The 23,788-nt window shown below is 43.4% G+C and overlaps 1 pseudogene; it reads right to left on the bottom strand.

Moving 5' to 3' along the window:
• Positions 1–6,664: 6,664 nt before the first annotated feature.
• LOC148521321 (uncharacterized) overlaps positions 6,665–23,788 on the bottom strand; it is a 51,047-nt pseudogene continuing 33,923 nt past the window's right edge.

The following is a 23,788-nucleotide window of genomic DNA, read 5'->3' as shown; positions in this document are numbered from 1 at the left end:
TAGTCAATCAATTAACTTACAGTATTTGGAAGTCAGGTCATAAATGTCTGAGTTCTCTAGAATATTTTTTTTATATTTTGTGCAAATAGGGCCTGATTCAGCAGTGGATGCAATGGTGTTATGCGCGCAGATAGTGTGATTGTTCGCCATCGCTCATTCGTATAAGCCGCCCTGTGTGTGCGTGACTGCCCAATGTACGTTGATTGTACCAATGTTTTTTGCAGAAGAGTGACATTGGATGGATATGAGAAGGCTGCAGTGGGTGTCTTTATGTTGGCTGTGGTTTGGCAGGCATTAGCATATCTTAGCAACTGCGATCCGCAGGCGATTGGAGTTGTGATTGCATTTGGATCTGCTACTGAATCAGGCCCATAAATACTACATGGGAAACTAAAAGGAAAATGTAAAAAAAATACAACGTGTAATTTTTATATGAATCCTTGTGGTGTTGAATCAGCTTAAAAGAGATAAAAAAAATCTCTTTGTTTAATCAATATTCATTTATTTTGTAGGAGCATATTTTTGCTTACAGAAATAAAATCATTTGAAAATCAAATGAAGAAAATGAAGGACAAATAGAGGCTAAAAAGGAAGACCTGCAGAAAATCAATATTTTTCAGTTCAGTGAAAAAGATAACTTTTAGCAAACACATAAAATGTAGTCAATAACTGTCTGCAAGTTTATAATGCTGCAATTCTAAGAATATACTGTATGTTGAAATAAACAATAGTAACAGACTAATAAATGAACTTCTTTCTAATTTTGATTACAGCTTTCAGAATTTAAATAGTTTAAATATTAAAGAAAAACAAATATTCTCCACAAATTATATATTTTACAATAAAAAAATAAATAAAAAATGTAGCTTTATATAAAGATAACCATTCATTTACAGTATTAATAACCCCATTAATGATAATATAGAAGGTTTGAGAAATCTATTTTCATTATATAAGTTTTATGGTAATAATATATCACTGCACATAATGTGAATGATTTTTATTGTATCATTCCATTAACAAGTGAGGTGACCTGCAAGAAATGGAGATAGAGGAAGTAGCGTTTACTTGTTGAAAAAAATGTTTTTGTGGCTTAGGGTACTTTATTTAATTTAAATGTTCCTATTGTCTCTGTGCTATTTTGAGAAATGTGTCCTACTTACAGTACAAGAGATTCAGATTTTCTAAAATGGGAGTTTTATTGGAAGAAATCGAATACAGCCATATAGAAAAAAGGTACATATTTCAAAAGCATCCAAATAAAGTTAACATAAGGACCAAGTGGCATATTACGGCAAAGGAAGCAAACAAGCTGTATTCAATACATTTGTATATATTAACCAGAAAACTTTATAAAGGGAATGAAAAGAGGAAGAGGAGAAGGCCAGAGGAAAGAGAAGGGGGAAAGAAGGGCTACCAAAATTAGACTATAGTAAATGTATATACAGCAGTGCATACTATTAGACTATGAGCCCACAACCATCATTTGGACCTAGAGGTCATAAATATATAAACTTAATGAAACAGAAACTAGCCTTGAAACTAAGAAAAGGGCACCACACACACATATGAGCATAATATAAATTTAAATTAAAGTTGAAACTAGACTGAATTCTCTGCCACAACACCTCAAATCCTGGGTAAAGAGATTGTAGTATAAATGAACCAATGATCACAAATAGGATCAAATTTATCCAATGTATCTTGCAGGGCATAGGTGGTACTTTCCATATTTGCAATAAACCAGATCTTGGACAATACCATATGCATACAGGAAGAGAGGGCTGTTTACAGCATTTAGCCAAATGCACCTCTGGCATGAAGTACATAAAAGATGAGTTTATTTGATAAGGAACTAAATCTGGGGACTGGTAGCCCTAACAAGGCAGTCCAAGGAACCAGAGTTTAAAAAATATCCCTCAGAAAAGACTTAGGGGTCTATTTATCAAGCAGTGAAAAGTGTGGAGAAACGGACCAGTGGAGAAGTTGTCCATAGCAACCAATCAGCTCCTACCTATTATTTTATAGACTGTACTTGATAAATGCTACTTCAAAGCTGATTGGTTGCTATGGGCAACTTCTCCACTGGTTCACTTCTCTACACTTTTCACTGCTTGATAAATAGACCCCTTAAAACAGACCAAATATTGGTGAATTTTAGGGCACTTCCACCTAATGTGGAAAAAGTCACCCTCTTGACTACAACCCCACCAACATAAATTAAAGGATGAATGGTAGATGTTGTGCAATCTGAAGGGAACCACATACCACCTGGTATATATTTTGCAAGAGAGTTTCTTAATCAAGTAAGAGATAGAAGACTGTGCTACATTTTGTCTTATGATCTGCTGTGCATCCTCTCCCGGTTGGGGGGGGGGGGGCAGATCCCTCTCACAGCTACTTTCATGTGGGAGAATAGGGTCTGGACAAGAGGAACAAAGTCTATTATGTAAAATGGAAACAATACCTTGTCTAATATGGGAAAAGTAACATAATCTCTCAAAAGGTGTTAAGCATCTAAAGATTGATGTTTTTGGCAATGAATTTAAGTAGGAACGTAATTGTAAATACTCAAAATGTATAGGTCGGGATATATGATATTTATGAGATAAGGAGTCTAAGGAACACCAGGACATACCTTTAATAAGGTCAAAAACAATATAGGAGGGAAAGTTAGCTGAAACCAGAAGTGTGGCCGAAAGAACAAGGAGCCCGGAGGGAAGTTTGGGTTAAAGAAGAGTAAGCATGGAATGATGGAAGCAGAGGACAAAACATCAGGTGCAGAGAAGCCAGATAGAATGAGTTAATTAGTAGCAAGATTAAACTCTTGAGCCCCATCTCCCAAATAAGACCGTAGGAGGAATGGTATCAGCGAGGATAACTCATGGTCTGCCGTTTCAGTCTAGACTAAAGGTAAACCAATAATCGGATAAATGCAGGTGAGTGCCTGGCTCAAATGGGTTGGATAGTAATATTTCCTTAAGTCAGACAGGCCTATACCCCCACCCAGTGGACTTCTGGATAAAATGGAGGCATTTAGTCTAGGAGGTTTATCCAGCCAGATATAATTGGTTATTTCCTTCTGTACCCGCCACAGAGCCTCAGCAGGGATATGTACAGGGATGGTTTGCACATAATAAAGGACTCTAGGTAACACATACATTTTCACCTCCACTGTAGGTCAGAACCGTAAGATTATTTGCTTCCACCAAACTCAAAGGTCAGATGCTATCATAGCAAAAAGATAAAGGAATTCTAATATTAAGACAGATATGAGTCTGTGATAAAAATGCACAGTACTTAATTTTTTTAGTGCACCAAGTGAAATTAAAATTTTGTGCCAACTTAGATATAGTATCTGCTGACTTAAAAATATTTATTTTGTAGCCAGAAAGGGAAGATTAAAAAAGATAAGACCTGAAAGAGATTGGGGGTAGAAATGTGTGGGGAGGAAAGAGTAAGCAGGACATTGTCCGCAAATAATGATAATTTATATTCCTTGTCCCCAACTAGAATCCCTTTGATATCTTGATTTGAATGAATTAGACTTACCAGGGGCTCTATAATGAATGCAAAAATTAAGGGTGACTGGGAACACCCCTGCATGGTGGCATTACTAAATTTGAAGCTGTCGGAGTCCCTACCATTCACTCACACCCGAGCCATTGGATTGGAATACAAAGCTTGGATCCCAGTTAGAAGGCTTTCTTCCTGGCCAAATCCATGAAGAGTATGAAACATGAAATGCCATAGAATCCTATTGAACGTTCTCAGCGTCTAACGAGAGAAGTAGAGAGGGCGTCTTATGCTTATCAATAACATGAAAGAGACTAATTGTTGTCCTCCTATTATATCTCACCTGCCGGCCTGGAATAAGGCCCACCTGCTCTGCATGTTTAAGATGAAGGACCCCATTTAATCTCTCTGCCAGAATTTTTTAAAATAGTTTATTATCATTATTCTTGAGAGAAAAAGCCCTATAACTAGAGCAGAGTCCTTACCAGACTTGTGGATCAGAATCATTTGCTTCTAATGTGTGTGGAGACAGTAATTCGCCTTTAAGAAAGCCGTTAAAAATTCTACAAAGGTGGGGTAACAAAATGGATTGGAACTTTTTATAATAGGCTAAAGAAAGGCCATCTTTTGCAGTTTCAGGATAGCCTCCAATTCCTTGAGGGTAATCTCTGATCCCAATCGAAGAACCTTAGAGCAACTTAATTTACGAAGACGACATTTTGCAAGGAAGGTGTAAGTAATGGGTTAGGTGAGGTAGAATTGGTTTTGGCATTGAATAACATGTTATAAAATTCGTCAAATTCCTTAACAATTCTATCAGTGTCGTAAACCAAGTCTCCCTTTTTAGCTTTGATGAACAAAATATGTGTGGGGGATATTTTGGCACTCAACTTCCTTACCAAAGGTTTGTCAGCTTTGTCACCCTTTTCGTAATACAGCTGATTAAGGCATCTAAGACATTGTTTAGTCTTATGTGAAAACCAGATATTAATCTCACCTGGAACTTAATGAGCCATTCTAAATCAGTCAGATTGAGAGAAGATTTATCTATGGCCACTAAACGGTGTAAGTGGTCGGTCAGATCTATAATATCTTGAGTGCTGTATTTCTTGAAGCACTTTGAATAAAATGGCCTTTCAAGACCGCTTTGTGGGACTCCCATAACATCATGTCCCCCATTCGTGAAGTCTGATTGATAGAGAAAAATCTGGGAGACCTGCACACTGTGGTGGAGAACCGTATTATAATCCCCAGCCAAAATAACATCTCCTTTGTGATACAGCATCCAGTGCAGCAAAGAAAGAGTCTTGATTAACATTGTGAGCATATTCATTTACCAGAGTGACAGGGACTTTATTTAACAAGCCCACCACTATAAGAAATCTGTCCTTTTTATCTTTTGCAACGGTCTCCATTTCCATTTGTAAATGGGTGGTGACTAGGATCAAAACCCCTCATTTCTTCTGCTTACAGTCACATGCATGGAGGGCTACAGGGAACCTCCTACAGAGCAGTTCCGAATGCAAAGACCGGCGAAAATCCATCTCCTAGAGAAATACAATATCCCAAGCAACCTGTTGCAAAAAAAGAGCAACTTGGTCCGCTATTTAGACCCTTAGCATTATACATTACTATACACATTGTCATTCAGTTAGGTACCAATAGGCCACCTATAGCAATACAGGGTGGGCCACAAAGGAGAACAGCAAGACAAGGGAAGGAAGGAAAGAGGGAAAGAGGGATAAACAGGAAAGAAAAAGAAGAAAGATGGAGCCAAAGATTCCTATCCCTAATGGCATGAGTCTACAATACTGAGAACCCATAAAGAGAAAGAGGAAAAAACCCCAGCCTAGCTCAGGGGAGGTCCAAAGGACCTGGTAGGGTGAGATACTAACCTCAGTTTGACAAAATCAAACCTGAGAGGCCCTCACTCATGGAACAGAAAATATAGGAAGATACAACAACATAGTAAGACCTAAGGACCAAAACCATAAGCCTAAACATTTATCAGCAATGGAGACATGAGATGAGAATGTTATAATGACTAACTAAATAAAGACACATTTAGCTACTTTAAACAGGTCTGATATACCACTGAAGGAGCACGTTGAGCAGATGACTTAGATGGAACTGTTGACCAAAGCCGTCTAGGCGCCGTTTGCGGTAGCCGATAGCCAGAGTGCCAATTCCAGAGGGATTTGGAGAGGATTTCCAAGTCACTACTTCTTTAGGAACAGTAAAATTAAGCTTTGATAATAAACGCTATGCCTCTTCCTTCTACTTAGCTCACAGCTGTCTCCCCTCTGATGTGATGATGAGAAAGAAAGGAAACCGCCATCTGTATCTAATGTGGTTGTCCTGAAGAATCTGGGTACAGTCCCTAAGATCAAAATGGTTCTTGAGCGTAGTAGGGGAAAGGTCTTGGAAAACCAACAAAGTGGTGAGCTTCAAAGAGACAGTTGTCCTTACCTCGTGAGGCTGCAAGGATTTTTTATTTAGACTTGAAGTAGTGACACCTCAGCACCACATTTTGAGGGGGGACATAGATGAAGGTTTGGGTCTCAATGTACAGTGGGCTTGATTCAGAGCTGTATGCTCTTGAAGAGCGCTCGCTCTGAATCAGGGCATTTTTTTTGTTTGTTTGTTTCCACCCACAGCTTTTGCGAGTGGCCAGGTGATGGTCGCGACCATCGTGACCATCGGGGCTTGCAATGAGACCCTTGTGGTAGGGTCTCATTCCCGCAAGCCCCAGTGAGCTTCCGGCTCTAAATAGAGCCGGAAGCTCACCACTGACATTGCTGGTGATGTCAGTGGTGCCTCCCACAAACGGCAGGTGTTCCTTCGGGAATGCCTCCGTTTGTGTAGCCAACCCCCGTGCCCGGCTCCAAAACTGGGCGAGCTGTCAATCATAATTGACAGCTGCCCTGTTTTGGTGCGAGACCTGTAGCGACGGAGCGCTCGTCGCTGGCCGGGTCTCGCGCATGCGCATGATGGAGCCGGCTCTGGCGTGCGCATGCACAGTGGGAGTCCATCAACCCACTTGCGAGCGCTGTGCACTCGCGAGCGGGTCTAAATCAGGCCCAGTGTGCCTTATCCAAGACCAGCAACTCTGGTGGAGTGTTAGGAAGGAGATGCTGGAAGAAACGAATCAGGAAGCTTCTAATTGCACCAGCTCAATAGATTCAGGGATGTTCTTAATGCGGAGATTATTACACTGGGTTATTTTCTCCAGCTCTTCTAGAAGAAGGTGAATATCAGCCTGTATAGCCGAGAGGGAGTGTTCCAAATCCTGCTGAAATTGGATAACCTCATCCATCTTATGTTCAACTTCATCTGTGCAGGACCCCAACTCCGACACCTCCACCTTTAGCCCTGACACCGCCTTTTGAATTTCAGAGTGGAATGCTTTCTTGAGAGATTTAATTTTGGAAAGAATATGCTATCTTTTATTGAATCACCTGAGGTCTAAATCTCCTCTGCATCTGAGACTGTAGCTGCATGGGAGTTAGAAGCCTGTGTTGGAGATAGGGGTTGCATTTTAAAGATAAAATAAATCTGCAGGATGAGCAGACTTGTGGGATTTAGGCATTACGGTAGAAATAGCAGGTCTAAATTAGGCGACAAAGATAACATTCAATAGCAAGGTGTCTTCATGTAGAGAAAAGAACCTGGCCCCCTCCGCAATCAGGTCCACAAGGGAGTGGGTGGGTTGGAATGGTTGCAAGTGGAAGGATGGAGTGATAGGACAGTGTGCAACACAATGAAGAAGGCAATTCTTCCACTGAAAGTGTACCGATCACTATGTGGGGTTTTTTCTCACAGCACTGTTTCCAGGGAAGTAACCACTAAGGCTCAGCATCCACAGTGGATGGTACAGTAGATGAAGGAATGTCCAAAGGTCAGCAAAAATTGCAGAGACCACCAATAAATCTTTGAATGTTAGGAGAGTCAACCCCAAGACTAGGTCAAGAGGTAGGAAGCAGCAAGTCATAGGAGAGTTAGGGAGGTCCTACTGCACCCACTATCACCTCTCACAATGCAGATAGTGTAAGGATTAAGCAATTGTCAGTTACAGGAGATGTCAACAGGGTATTCTGTGGTGGACAAAGGCTACAAAAGACAAAGATAGGGAGATCCCAGACAAACACCTGTACCACAGTCTAGCTCAGTGATTTTCAACCTTTTTCAAGTCGAGGTTCACTATGCAAAATTTTAAGATTGCCAAGGCACGCCATCCAGCGATGCGGGGTGCACGACCTATGAAAGAACAAAAACCTGCAGGAACAAAACACACTACATTGGCCCCTGCAGGAACAAAACACACTACATTGGCCACTGCAGGAACAAACCACACTACATTGGCCCCAGAGGTATAAAACAAATCAGATTTACTGGCCTCACAGAAAAAAACAAAAAAACCATCACATTGGCACCCACATAAAAAACCCACATTGCTCTCCACAAAGAAAAAACACATTGGTCCCCACAGAGAAAAAAAACATTGCTCTCCACAGAAAGAAAAATAAAAAGCAGATTGGCTTACCCCACACGGCTGGCTGGCTGCGAGAAGGATGGGCTGGCTGGGTCACTGGCCCTCGGGAAGAGCTGGCTGGGTAACTGCTGGGCCACTGGCGGGGCAGGCAGAACTGGCTGGGCCACTGGCGGGGCGGGCAGAGCTGGCTGGATCACTGGCAGAACGGGCGGGCAACGCGGCATGCGTGACATGTGATATCACGCCGCCGTGTCTAGGCAGTTCATGGCCCGGGCACGACTGAGGCTCCCAGAGGAGCTCAGAGGCAGCCTGGGCCACGCTCTTGTATAATGTGTCCAGCGGTCAGGCGGCACACTTCACAACCGCTCGCAGCACACTAGTGTGCCACAGCAAAGCGGTTGAAAACCGCTGATCTAGCAGGACACACAGCAGGCATGGAAAGTAAAAAACTGCAGGGATTCTAAGGTGCAGAGAGTGGTACAGTGAGTAGGAGTCGTGGAGAGGATGCCAACTGTATTATATGCAGACACAGCCCCCTCACTTTTCTTTCACATCAGGAAATGCTGAAGGGCATCTGGAAACAAGTCCCTAAGTGCAGGAGCTCTCACAGCATCAAAGCTGTAAAACCAAGATGGAGGCTGGTTCTGTGAATTGCGGGTCTGTGGATGCTGTTTTTGATTGACGACAGGGTCATCCAGCACCCCACAGAGGCAGTGTACACAGTGGAAGATGCAGGGAGCAAACACTGGAGCCTGGAGCTGTAATAGAAGCCGAGGCTGAAATACAAGAAGGCTTCCACGACTCTGTGATGCAGCAGCAGTAACAATCAGCAGCAGCAACACCACAGCCAATGGAGACAGAGGGCCTGATTCAGACCTGCTCGCGAGCGCTGAGCACTCGCAAGCGGGTCGATGTTGGCCCAGTGCGCATGACGGAGCTGGCTCTGTCGTGCGCATGCGCGAGACCCGGATAGCAACATGCAAGCCGTCGCTCCGGGTCTCATACCAAAGGGGGCGTGCTGGGCGTGGCTGGCCAGATGGAGGCGTTCCCATGGGAACGCCTACCATCTGGGGCCGGCCCCACTGACATCACATGTGATGTCTGTGGGAGTGCTTTCGACTCTGATAGAGCCGAAAGCACTCTAGGGCTTGCGGCAACGAGACTCTATCACAAGGGTCTCGTCGCAAGCCCGATGGTCGCGATGGTCTTGACCATCACGAGCATCTTCCTGGTCGCTCGCAATAGCTGTGGATGGTCATCCACACCTATGCGAGCGGCCAGGAGGCCGCTAAAAAACCCAGAGGGCCGGCCCTGATTCAGAGTGAGTGCTCTGTTAGAGCGTCTGACTCTGAATCAGGCCCAGATTCCTTCCTGATTTTTAGAGCGGCTTCCTGGCCACTCGTATAGTAGTGGGTGACCACCCACAGCTATAGTGAGCAGCCAGGAAGATGGTCGCGATGGTCTTGACCCTTGTGGTAGGGTCTCGTTGCCGCAAGCCCAAGAGTGCTTTCGGCTCAAACAGAGCCGAAAGCACTCCCACTGACATCACTTGTGATGTCAGTGGGGCCGGCCCCAGACGGTAGGCGTTCCCATGGGTTTGGCCATCGCTATCCAGGTCTCGCGCATGCGCATGATGGAGCCGGCTCCGTCGTGAGCATGCACACTGGGCCAACATCGACCCACTTGTGAGCGTTCAGCGCTCACGAGTGAGTCTGAATCAGGCCCAGAGGCCCTCATTCAGGCGAGTGCTCGCTCTGAATGAGGATGGCCACTTGTCTTTTGAAGTGCGGCCTCCTGGTCACTAGCTAAGCTTTAGTGAGCAACCAGGTTGATGGTCGCGTCGCTATCCGGGTCTCGCGCACGCGCATGATGGAGCCGGCTCTATCATGTGCATGCGCACTGGGCCAACATCGACCCACTTGCGAGCGTTCAGCGCTCGCGAGCGGGTCTGAATCAGGCCCAGAGGCCCTCATTCAGGCAAGTGCTTGCTCTGAATGAGGGCGGCCGCTTGTCTTTTGAAGTGCGGCCTCCTGGTCACTAGCTAAGCTTTAGCAAGCAACCAGGTTAATGGTCGCGATGGTCAAGACCACCGTGACCATCGGGGTGTTTGCGATGAGACCCTTGAGGTTGGGTCTCGACAACCGCAAGCCCCAGGGAGCTTCCTGCTCTGATCAAGCAGGAAGCTCCCCACTGACATTACTGCTGATGTCAGTGCGGCCGCCCTTAAGGAACGCCTCCATTTGTGAAAAGCCTACAAAACAGGTCGAGCTGTCGATCAACAGCCGCCCCTTTTGTAGCGAGCCCCGGCCGCTGCGAGTGTGCAGGGCCTAAACATCGACCCGCTTGTGAGCGTTCAGCGCTTGCGAGTGGGTCTGGATGAGGTCCAGAGTGGGGAGAGGTAAGTACAGAGCAAAATACCGGTTCCAGTATTCGGGCAAATGACACAGGATGGCAGAAAATGGATATATGGGCCAGAGAGCTGTGCAGTTAGGGAATGAGATCCAGTTCTGTTTCTGTATGATGAGGTCATCAGCCAGTATCCAACATCATTCCCTACCATCCAAGTGGGCATAGAGGGGGAATATATACTTGAGGCAAGCAAGTGAGCCACCGTGCCCGCAGCGTGGCGAGCGAAGTGAGCCCACAAGGGGCCGAATTTCTTGTTTTCCTGGAAAGTGTTGGCAGAAACCTCCACTTTCGCCCTCACTCACATCACTTCCAGGTTTTATACTCTTCCGTGTAGTTAGCCTCCAACACCATGCCCGTCCAGGCCACGCCCCCAATTTCCCACTGTCTTTACAACTTTCTTAGCTACTTTTCATTTATGTCAAGATGATTACATGGAGGTAGAGAACAGACCTGACCTAAAGTGCAGCCATCTGTAAGTTCTGCCTACATGCCTCCTTTTAGACATACACTAACATTTGTACCACTGATCAATTAATTCAACTTGATTCTAACATTGACAAAAGCTGCCATACCGCCTACGACTCATCTAGTCCTTCTCCCCTGTGGAGCCCTGGGAAAACAGGTGAAGGAAGCAGCCCCTGGGCCAAGGTTGGTTATTCTCTCTGCCCTGCACAATAACTAGCACTGTGTCATGCTATGAAAAGGGGTGCGAGCAGTAGGACCAATCAGTAGCCTCATTCATAGAAATTGCTGCTTTTGATACAGCAACTCGCCTCCTAACAGCCATTTCATAGTGTCAAATGGACCGGATGCAGTCACCATGTCAACATTTACAATGTCGGCAATCATAATGTGTACAACACAATGGCCCTCATTCAGAGCCGTACGCTCTGAGCAGAGCGCATGCTCTGAATGAGGGCCGCCCTCCATAACTCGTATAGCTGTAGGTCACCAACCAACAGCCTATACGAGCGTGCAGTTTGATGGCCGCGATGGTCTTGACCATCGCGACCATCGCCACTGCGAGCCGGAGCCTGCGGTTGAGTTTTTCAACCGCAAGGCCCGAGTGATTTTGGCTCTATCAGAGCCAAAATCACTCCCACTGACATCACTAGTGATGTCAGTGGACCGGCTTCTGACGGTAGGCGTTCCCTTGGGAACGCCCCCGTCTGGGAGGCACGCGTGCTGTCAATCAACATCGACAGCACGCCCCCTTTGATCAGACACAACGAGCGAAGGAAAGTCCTTCGCTCGTCGCGTCTGGTGCATGCGCACGACGGAGCTCCCGCCGTCGTGCGCATGCGCAGTGCACAACATCGACCCACTTGCGAGCGGACAGCCGCTTGCGAGTGGGTCTGAATCAGGCCCAATGTCAACAGTTATGATTTCGATATTGTTGAAATGTCAACATGGAACAAGCTGACATCTGCATAACATCAACATGTTTACAATGACGATATCACTTCACATGTTGACACCCGAAATGTTGTCATGTGAAATGTCGACATTTGAAATGTTGACATGTGAAGTGCCAACATTCTCACAATGCCAACAGTTAGGGTTAGGCTGTGGGAGGGTTGGATAGAGTTAGGTTGCGGGAAAGAATGTTAGGCTGCATGGGGAGGGTTAGGGTTAGGAATAGCTGGTACTGTCAATCAGCCGGTACTCACTGTCACACAGCTAGAGCTGCCGAGCCCGCTGAACAAGTTAAGTGATCACTGGTAAACAAGAACGTTTTGTCGACATTCTAATCATGTACACATTTCATCAGTGTAACATGCTTGGCATGTCGATATACTGCATGTTGACATTACTACCTTCTCGACATTTTTATGTCAGTATTATGAATGTCAACAAAAATATACCCATTACCAAATGAACATATATTAGGTGGTAATTAGGATTTAAGGTGGTTTACATGAAAGCTTTGAGTGAGATAAAGTACCAACCAATCTGCTCCTGTCATTTTTCAAACACAGCCTGTAAAGTGACAGTTACGAGCAGAATGGTTGGTACTTTTATCTCTCACAATTGTATCTCTCTCCAAGCTTTCATGAATATCGTCTTAAGGTGAACATCTGCAATGAAGAACAATCATCGTTACATACTTAGAAGGCTTGGAAAGCACACAAATCCATCAAGTTAAACTTTTTGGTAAATTTAGATGTGTGCTGATCCAGAGACAAATCAAAGCTGCCAGAAAAATAATATTTCCTCACCAAATGCATAAACAAATCAAATAAATTAAATTAAATCAATCACTGCAACTGTTTGATCCTTTTGAAAATATGCAGATTTGCACTAAAGAAAATGAACCTTGATCAAGTGGCCCATGTCTGACCAGCTTCATCCATCATGATGATAAAATCTATGCACTCAGTGGTGTCTGAGCTCAATTGCCACAGTGATCTGTACAGTACTGTATACTGGACCTGATTCAGCTCTGAGAATAGAGTAAGAAATAGCAAGTAACTGAGCATCTTGGTAAAACCATGCTGTGCTGCAGGTGGGGCAGATTTAAAATGTGCAGAGAGATTTAGATTTGGGAGGGGTGTGTCCAAACTGACATATAAATTGCAGTGTGATAATAAAGCTGTCCAGTATTTGTGGGCTACATGCAAAAGCAGCCAGTATTTACCCCATACATGCCTACCTTCCCGGTTATCGTGGGAGGCTCCTGCACCCCCAGAAGGGTAGGCACTTATCTCGCATTCTGCCCACTTCCTAGTGAAGTGGGCAGAATGGGGAGAATTTCCGCGTCGATTGCGGGTCTCTGTGTAGGGGGCGGGGCTTAATGATGCGATTCTCAGGGTTGCATGGCGCAAACCCTCAGGCCCCGCCCCATCATAGCCCAACTACAAGCCAAAGGTAGGCAACTATGATTTACCCTACATGCAATTTTTTTTATGTATCTGCACCCCTTGCATTGCAACATGGTTTGTCCAGGTACATAGGCCCTGATTCAAAGCCGGACGCTCTGACAGAGTGCTCGCTCTGAATCAGGACTGTCCTTCTGAATTTTTAGAGCGGCCTCCTGGTGACCACCCACAGCTATAGCGAGCAGCCACCATCGTGCTTGCGACGAGACCCTTGTGGTAGGGTCTCATTGCCGCAAGCCCTCATTGCCTCTATCAGAGCCGAAAGCACTCCCACTGACATCACTTATGATGTCAGCAGGGCCGGACCCAGACGGTAGGCGTAGCCATGGGAACGCCTCCATCTGGCCAGCCACGCCCCTGGCACGCCCACCAAAAGGGGCGTGCTGTCACTCACCATCGACAGCACGCCCCCTTTGTAGCGAGACCCATAGTAACGGCTTGCCCGTCGCTATGCTGGTCTCACGCATGCGCACGACGGAGCCGGGTCCGTCGTACGCATGCGCACTGGGCCAACATCGACCTGCTTGCGAGTGCTCAGCGCTCGCAAGCAGGTCTGAATCAGGCCCATAGTTACTTGCTTTTATTTACTCTATTCAGAAAGCTGAATCAGGCCCACTGTACAGTATGAGTCCTCACAAAGCAAAAACTAATGACTTTATGCACAGCAACCTGATTGCTTTGTTAATAACCCTTCTATTAATATTCCCAAGTGATTATTCCAGAAGTGTGTGATAGACATAAAGCTGACATAACTAGACAGCTACTTAGCAGCATTCTTACAGGGAAGAAATATTTGTGCTCTTACTCCATTCCTTCTATAAACATCATATTGGACAGATATCTTAAAAGGTGAAATTATTTAATGACTGTAAATGTAATAAGCTTGCTGTGGTGTGGTGTACTGCAAATGAGTACACCATTAAGTTAATGCTTTATAACATACACTAATACACTAATATTATTAACTATAGGCTGATTTAGAGATGGTTGGTAATGCAGCCGCTGTCTCAGCCATTCTCGCAATAGCAGTTGTGGGAATAGCAAATGCTAAACTCATCTTTCCTGTTATGGAGGATGGTGCGATGGAGTGTACGAGAGGTGAGACGCCTACTTTCAGGCTGTGTGGTATTTGCATTTGCAAACGAGATTGTATACACACCATAAACATCAGTCACACCATCGACTTTTGCAGCAGCCTAGAGTCTACTCTAGTTACTCAGGATGGATACGGGATGCTGGAGCTCGGGATCCCAGTGGTCAGAATCCTGATGCCGGCATCCTGACAGGGTCAGAATACCGACACATGTTGGCCAGTATTTTAACCCCCCCTCTCCCTACCCTAACCCTCCCTTCCCGGTGCCTAAATCTAACCTCCCACTCACTGCACCCTAAACCTAACCCTCCCCTCTTAGAGACTAACCATAACTCTCCCCCTAGTGCCTAACCCTAATGCTAACCCTCCCCCTAGTGCCTAACCCCTAACCCTAACACTAACCCTCCCCCTAGTGCCTAACCCCTAACCCTAACCCTCCCCCCAACCCTGCTACTTACCTTCGGGATTCCGGCGGTCGGGATGCCGTCGCCAGGATTCTGACAAGTGTTCGGATATTGACCGCATCCCTAGCTACTGTCCTTTAAGCCAACTAAACATGGTCTCTAAAGCATTGTATTTGCCATTGGGAACACAGCTACGTTCTCAGACAGGCCTGTGACACTTCCATTTAACACATATGAAACGGCTCCTTTTTGCAATCAAGTTAGGTCACCTCCCAGTCTCCACCCTGAAACGTCCAGGGATAGCGTACCCCTTCTTAAGTGTTAGCGATTCCATATGCACCTGCGAACGGTATCTCTCACATTGGTTCACGCGTGTGCAGTAAGGTTGGTTGAGACTTTTAGCACATGCGCAGTAGCAAAACATTACTGAGCTGCGTAAATAACGGCACTGAATCAGGCCCTATATGCAATACACATACATGTGTGTACATACAAGCACACAGACACACACACACACAAATGATCTTGTAATCTCATTTCTTTATATCTTTTGTAGTTGTGTGTTATTTTCTACATTATATATTTAATTTCTGATACTCTGAATGGTGATGAATATATATTGTACATGGGATTTTTGTCAGACATGTAATTTCTTTTTATGTACTTGTGTTTGCAGCTTTAGGTGTATGTCTTTATACTGTTTATTTTCTTTATGAGCAAACGTAAAGGGTAGCAGTAACTTGCATTGTGTCCACTGCTTTGGAAACAGCACCTTGGAGAGCTTCTATTGTTCTTTATGGGTGACAGAGTTTCTGTGTATTTATGCACGCTTCCAGCTGCCCTAAAGGAAAAAGTATATAAATAATCCATTTATTTTTGTTAGATTTTATTTTTCCTCCTGCTTTCCCTTGTTTTCAGGTTACAACTTGGTGTGAATTATTATAGAGTTGTATAAAAACAATCTTTCTGGATATATAAAGGAAAACTTGTAATAATGTGAAGTCTTCTGAATGTGGATCTGCTAATAAAAGTGTCATAGAGGGAATTGATGCTCAGAAATATGACATACAAGGTTTTGCTACAATTTTAAGTCTATGGGGAAAGTACATCATTTTACTGCACATTATGTTTCATATAGATTGATTGTTACATAAAAAGTCAACATATAAAAACATGTATAGTGCTTAATAAAATACTAAAATTGACTGCTCAAAGAATCAAAGTCTTCCAAAAACTTTAGAAGTGGTTTCTGTAAGTCTCTTAAGTGTATAGTCTGCTTTTTTTTATTGTTAGTGCCAATCACAATATAAACCTCTATTACTACACGTACAAAGACCTGGGGACTACCAAATATTGATGGGCACATTCAGCTCTAAGGGAAAGGGGGCTACTACCATATGTGAAGACTAGCCTTGTTCTAGAGATTCATCCAGAAAATATTGCATTTGGCTTCACAGTAACATAAAAAACATTTCATACTAAATAGTTTAAAACAAATAGTCATGCACTGTAATCCCGAAAAAAATAAGTGAACAAAGGCCATATTAAATAGCAGACATCACAGAGCAAATACAAATCTGTATGACCCTTCGATGTGACATGGCTATTTCACATTATTTCCATTGAAAGATGTGTACACACGGGGATACTTACTCGCATTCCAATTTTGAATTTAACAGAAGAAGATGGAAGAAATGGAAGTAAACTGTATGTAAAGATCATGATCTCTAACAAGAGACGTTTGTGTAGTTCACAAGGCCGTCTGATCAATGTAGAAGATAAAAGTGGTATAAGGATTTAATGCAAGTCTTCAGCATATGATATTAAGTATTTACTCATTGTCCTTTTCCTGAATAGTGATAACCAAGGTTACAGTCATAATGAAGGCAAATAAGTTGGAAGAGACACTGAAGTGTCTCGCATACCATAGAGATCTTTGCAGACTGTTCTTCATACCCTTCATGGACAGTCTTAAAATACAGTAGCATGTTATGTGATATCATTCTCTTAATGGAAATCCTTTAAAATAGCAGGCATACAATCCCAGATCATGCTAAGCCTTTTGTTTGAAAGAACGATAACTTTAAATCTGTTGCTTTGTTGTTTGAGCACAATGAATGATGTACTGTATGTCACAATTGCTTGCTTTGAATTCTCCTGGCTTTTGGATGGTAAATGTGACAAGTAAGGATTGTATAATATTGTTTTGCACTGACACATTGTATTAATTCCCACTATATCTGGAAAGAGTTTGGCTTATATTCTTTCTATATACATTTGTATATATAGTTACATGTTTATGTTTGAAATAATAAAAACATAATTTGGCCCTATTGCACTTTAAGTAAATTGTGACATTTACAAAGCAAATGCCTTGTTTGCATGTGCGTTCTGCAAAGCATGTATCTTCTGTGTACACGTACACAAAGTTTGCCATATGCACCACTGACATTGGTGCTTTTGTAGTTTGTATTCATTGATTTATTAGAACTGTTGTTAGCATTTGCCTTTTTTGTCTTACCCTATGCTGCGTGACAAACAGTATTTGCTGCCCTTGATTGACAGCATTGTGGACTGGCAATATTATTTCTGACATGTTTCCCATGTGTGTTTTCAAATTGTAGATCAGTTTGTTTCTCTGTAAGATCATACATGTCAGATATGTTGCATACTTTAGCAACCATCTATTGAACAAAGTTTGTCTATGGCACTAAATAGTGGCATGATGTACAGGGTCGGACTGGCCCACAGGGGTACAGGGGAAATCCTTGGTGGGCCCACTGCCCGAGGGTACCACCCCCTTCTCTAGGGTTCAGGTTCCAGTCTGTGCATATGTTACATTATACTTCATTCCCAGGATCATGGTGTATTTACTAGAATGCATCGTTGTTATCAATCTTGTACTTTATCACAAATCAGTATTTACCACTATATATATTTATAAATGGGCCCTCACCTTGCACTCTCTAATGGTTAGCCAAGCCCCTGTGGTGGCAGGCCACACCCCCTCGTGGTGACTGGTCACACCCCTTTAGCATGAGCCCCTACCACTACATTCCCCCAGTAGGCTCTTCATGTCCCAGTCTGACACTGATGATGTGTACATGGGGCACATTATGCTAACTGTGGTCCTCGTGCTACATAGAGTTTTGGAATAATATACACACTGAAACTACAAGCATATTTATAATGGGTGTAGGGTGTGTGCACACTAGCCCCTGGGTCCAGGAAGGCACCGCACCGCACACCTTGTACCATAGTATACTTACCTTGTGCCGGCAAACGGGTTCCTCCTCCTCCAAAAAGAGCCATCTTCTCAGTGACATCTTTGGGAAGATGGCGCCACGCAGTGAAAGCAAAGACTCTGTGCTACAGCCTCTTGCTCTCTTGTGCGCATGTGCAATCTTCCTGAATACCTCTAGCGTTCATACACCCCTGCCGGAAATAATGGTCTTTTTCACTTAGGTACTGTTAATACACAGGGTCCTTAGTGGCCAGATGTTATTGATCTTTATGAGCAAGCACAGAGGCCATTAAGCGAAGTTTATAGACTTTTGTTTGCAAAATGGACGCAAATGACTAACAAAAGTGCACATAAAAATAAAATATTTACTCACATATCTTACACTTAAAATATTAGGCCAAGTGCGAGAGAGTTTAGAAAATGTGAGAGTTTAGCAGTAAACTCTCACATTAGTCAAGCTTTATCTTCAAAATGGGAAAACATCTGGATGAGAGTTTAATTCGTGAGAGTTTTTTTAGTCTAAAAACATGTGAGTTTTGTATGTTCTCGGACTCTATTACATTGGCCCAGTGTGAGAGTTTACTGCTAATCTCTCACATTTTCTAATCTCTCACCCTATTACATTTGACCCTTTGTTTCAACAAGGTCTAGTTTCTCAAATATACACAATATACATTTTGACCATATCTATAACAAAGTAATACACTTGTACATTTAAAGATACTGCACTAAGTAAATCTATATTATTGTTTTTTGAAGCAGCAGATTACAGCACACACTACTGTGATTTCCAAGCTTTCTCAAAACTCTGCAAGTACTGCAGCTCACACTATACAGGAAAACAAGATCAACTAAATTGCAATAAAATCCTACACAAAAATAGCAAATAAACAATATTTATGCCTGAATAATAGTCTCCCCCCTATAGAACATAAAAGTGCACATTGTGAATGGTTGGTGCAGAGTAAAGATTGGCTAGCATAAGTGTAAGAATACAGCTTAAAAATAGCAGTGCTGTCTAATATAAAGGTGCAAGGTGGATTCAATAAATAAATAGGTTAAGAGGACAAACTGACATTCAATAATATAATGTTAAAGTAATCTTATATGTAAGGCGCGCTTAATCAGGTGCAGATCTTGAAGGATGTGAGCTGCTAAATTAGTGCGGTAACCAAACTCCTCCAGTTGAATTATATTGGTATATGTTAGAAAACGTTATACTACAGTAGTTAGCGCTCATCTGCTCCACTGGTTCAATGTATATGTCTATGCACATCTGTCATGCACACATATATGTTCTGGTGCTATACTAATGATGTAAAGCATACCACTTATCCAGTGACCGCCTTGGAATGCATGAAATAATTGAAATACTGTAAGTAACCATGTCGTGCTATATGTATATATAAAAAACACAAGACCTGTATCTATCATCAGCGGGGTTCAAGAGCAGGACCCGAGCAGGAGTAGTAATTAGCCTCAGAATTCACCACGGCTACTGCAGAGCCGTGAGTCATTGACTTTCATAACTGGTACTTTTAATAGGACAGCAAGACAAAGGGAAGGAATTATTTGAGACACTGCTACTATCCTGATTCCTGACCCTGACCTCTGAATGTTGCATCTCTTTCCCCTCTGTGTCCATCCCTCCCCGTCTTGTTGAGATTTTTTTAACACAGCTGAGCTACAATTAATGTGTAACATACATTTTGCATTTTAATAAATACTGCTTTGTGTTCATCGCATATACAGTTTTTTATATTATTAATTTACCTGGCTATGTTATTGCAATAGAGGCATGCAGGGATGGACTGGGCTGGTGATCAACCCTAGCAGGTCCACAAAAGGGGCCTTGCCTCATCACAAAGGGGTGTGGTTATGCCACACGGGGCGTTCCGCAAGTTATGTGGGCCTGGCCTCACGGTACGCCCCCATCTTTCCGTATCCCAGCCATGCAGAGTACCGGGAGGCGGAGTTGCTCGGCTAGAGTTTAACACCGGACCGGCCCATCTAGCCTTCACCCCTTCTGGCATTTGCCAGAAGTGCCAGATGGACAATCTGGCCATGGATGGAGGCATGTATTTTTATATATGTATATAGCATGGTTACTTATTTATAATATTTAATGCATTCCAAAGCCTGCTTGCCTACTTTTGAAAAAGCATTTAAGGGAGATTATGAAAGCAACACCTATGAGCGTGCATTACAGCGAACGTGCACTGCTACATCTGAGAGTCGTGTCATAAATTTTACTTATATCCAAATGTAAACAAGCCCAAAAGCAGTTAATAAAATATATTTGTTAATGAAAACACACTAATACTTTTCCGAAAATGCATGTAGCCATAGGGACCATTGTGCCTTATACTTAACCAATGCAGGGAAGTGATACTAATGATCCCATTTGAATGTATATATCTGTGTTTTTATTTATGTAACAGCTTCATAATGGGGGTAAGGCACAATCAGGGAGATTGACAGACTCTATAGGGAGACAGGGAGATTGCTACTATTTCAGGGAGTCTTCCTGACAATGAGGGAGAGTTGGCAAGTATGTTCCAAAGCTGTCGCTGGATAAGCGGTATGCATTACATCATTAGTATAGCACCAGAACATATATGTTTGCATGACAAATGTGCATAGACATATACATTTTAACCAGTGGGACAGGTGAGAGCTAACTAGTATAACGTTCTCTAACGTATACCAATTTAATGTTAACATAATAATGTCCAACAGTTAATTACAATTTGCAAATAACATGCAACGTTTAACAACCCTTCTGAGCAACAGTTAAAATGTTCACCACTAGCAGAGTGTTTATTCTCTGCACTAGTCCTCAAGATGTCACTCACTCAAGTGCTGCTTTTCAATCCACACCTCTGCTCTTTACAAGATGGCACTGCAGCTCCAACAGTCCTAACGCTCATCTGGTTTTAACTGCTGCTTCAGGCAACTGCCATTTCAGTATCAGAGAGCTTCTCCTAGGCCTACTGACAGCTACTGCCACCCATCTGTCCTCTCTCCGAGGGGTATATTTACTAAAGTGCAGGTTTTTAAAAGTGGAAATGTTGCCCATAGCAACCAATAAATTCTATCTATTATCTTCTAAAAGGTACTAGATAAATGATAAGTAGAATCTGATTGGTTGCCATTGGCAATATCTCCACTTCTTAAAACCTGCACTTAGTCAATATACCCCCAAATGTTTGTTTTTATGCACCCCAGAAGATTGTGGGGGCAGTAGTCTTCAGCAGCAGTTCGGCTCCCGGACAAAAGAAAGTGATACCTTGTGATTGCAGAGTATCACATCATAATATGTACCTGGTTTATGCCAAGTCATCTTCATCAGCGTGTATTTGCACCTACTCTGTGGCAGATGCAAAAGATCCACCTACTGACAGGGGCATACACGTGTCTGTGCAGGTATGCATTAGCCACATTTGCATGAACATGCCTATACTTTACTTGGCCTACACTTGCATTCCCTACCTCAAGTCTTTTCCAATAGTAATGATATGCAATTGCCAAATAATAAGCACAAATCTGCATAGGCACCTATTCTTCTGTGCCCTATGTGTACATTCAAAATTCTACAACTAAGGTTTAGCAAACTGACATTAGTTCATCAAAGCATCAGAGCTTTTATACTTACATTAATTTCTAATAAGATGTAGCTGTCGATCAAGGGATTGTGAGCACAGAGTTTGCATGAAGAGCTGTGCCTATGGTTTGCCCGGGTTGGGTATGAGATCCCAGCGGTCGGGATGCCACTGGTCAGAATACCGACAGTCAGAATCCTGACACCCAGAACCCCAACACCCATAAGGAAAAAAGGTAAGACTAACCCTTACCCCTACCCCTCCATCCCCGGTGCTTAACCCTAACCTCCCCCTCTAGTGCCTAACTCTAACCTCCTCCTCCCCGCACCCTAAACCTAACACTCCCTCCCCGGTGCCTAAACCTAATCTCCCCACTAGTGCCTAAACCTAACCTCCCCCCCTAGTGCCTAAACCTAACCTTCCCCTCCACGCAATGTAAACCTAACACTCCCTCCCCGGTGCCTAAACCTAACCTCCCCCTACCCGCTCCCTAAACCTAACCCTCACACCTAACCCTCCTCCTAATGCCTTAACCCGCACCCTAACCCTCCCCCTAACTTACTTACCTTTGGGATGCTGGTGGTTGGGATTCTGGTGCCTGAAACCCAACGCTGTCTGGATTTTGGCACTGGTATTTCGCTCGTTGGCTCGCTGACTACATCTCATTTTCCCCATGTCAATGATTCATGTTAGCCCTGACCACACACATAGTGCAGTTTTTAACAAGCAAGTCATTGGGGTATATTTACTAAAGTTCAGGTTTTTAGAAGTGGAGATGTTGCCCATAGCAACCAATATGATTCTACTCGACATTTATCTAGCACATTCTACACGATAATAGCTAGAATCTGATTGGTTGCTATGGGCAACATCTCCACTTCTAAAAACGCTCACTTTAGTAAATATACCCATAATGTTTGATTGTAGAATTTTTAAGAGATCTCATCATAAATTAAATCATTGAATGCAAGATTCCTCACACATATAAGAAGTGCAATGCTGGGATGAACTGTACAATAGCAACAGTATTTGCATGAAAATCCAATCTGAGTATATACTATTAATTAGATTTGTTTGCATATATTATACATATGATATTTTAGAAAAAATGCAATCAAACTTTATGTCCAAATTGTATTGTATTTGGGTACTGTGAGTGCATTTTTCTGAATTTACCAAACTCTAATGTAAGTTAAAGGTAGGGCTGGATCACTTGTTAGCTGATATGGGCATCCTCCTAGAGCTTGGTGGCCCATCTGGCTGCCAACTGAGACCTGTATGTTTTTGTTTTTTAATATCTTCTTGAGAACTTCACTGAGTGGGGCATCAGATTTGGATTTCTGTGACCCAGGGCCCTGGCCTGAGAGGTTCCTGCTGTAACCGGGTATCTAAAGGGGTCAGCCTTGTCATTAGTGTGATTCCCAGTGGCCTCTCCTGGAAAAGAACCAGCTGATTGGTGGCTGAGCCCAGGGGAGGGGTCCGGACAGGAGACCTTACCTTCCCCCTCCTCTGGGTACAGCTACTAATTAGCTGTTATATTTTCCAAGCCGCTTCTTCCTTTCTGTCTTCTGTTCTCCCTTTCTACTCCTACTTCCCTCCTGCCCTGCGTGTGTAGGATGATGCAAAGAGGGTACAATGAGAGGTACAATGTGTTTGGAGAAGCAGAGGCATCTTTTTGCATAAAGGAAGGGTAGAGGTCAGCTTACAGATGTATGGGACAGTAGAATTGTATGTGAATAGAGCAGAGATCTGTGGCAGAGATGTGAATGTGTAGGTATCAGGAAAGGTGTATATGAGAAGAGATGCGAGCAGGCAAATATGTGTGTGATGAAAATAATACATACCTCCCAACTATTGGAATTAGTAATTGCGCGTAACGTTGGGAGCGTAGTTGAGCTCATTCACCCCCTTTCTCATCATGTTGGGGGAATGCCCAGCACATTTCTTAAGTAGTTTCAAGGGGGCTGCCAGTTTGTATCATAATGGGATTTTGCAGGAACTGTGCTGAGGAAACATAGCTCTCAAAGTAATAGCTTGCCTAGGGCCCCATGGAGTCTTAATATGGCTCTGGTTAGGGGCAATTTGTCCCCGGACAAATTGTACATGGGAATGCAGCCTCCCTTTTATTATTGGTAATAAGGATAACATG

Source organism: Taudactylus pleione, unplaced genomic scaffold, assembly GCF_031769625.1.
Source record: "Taudactylus pleione unplaced genomic scaffold, aTauple2 ptg000170l, whole genome shotgun sequence".
Lineage (NCBI taxonomy): Eukaryota > Metazoa > Chordata > Amphibia > Anura > Myobatrachidae > Taudactylus > Taudactylus pleione.
This window is presented reverse-complemented; position numbering and strand designations above follow the sequence as displayed.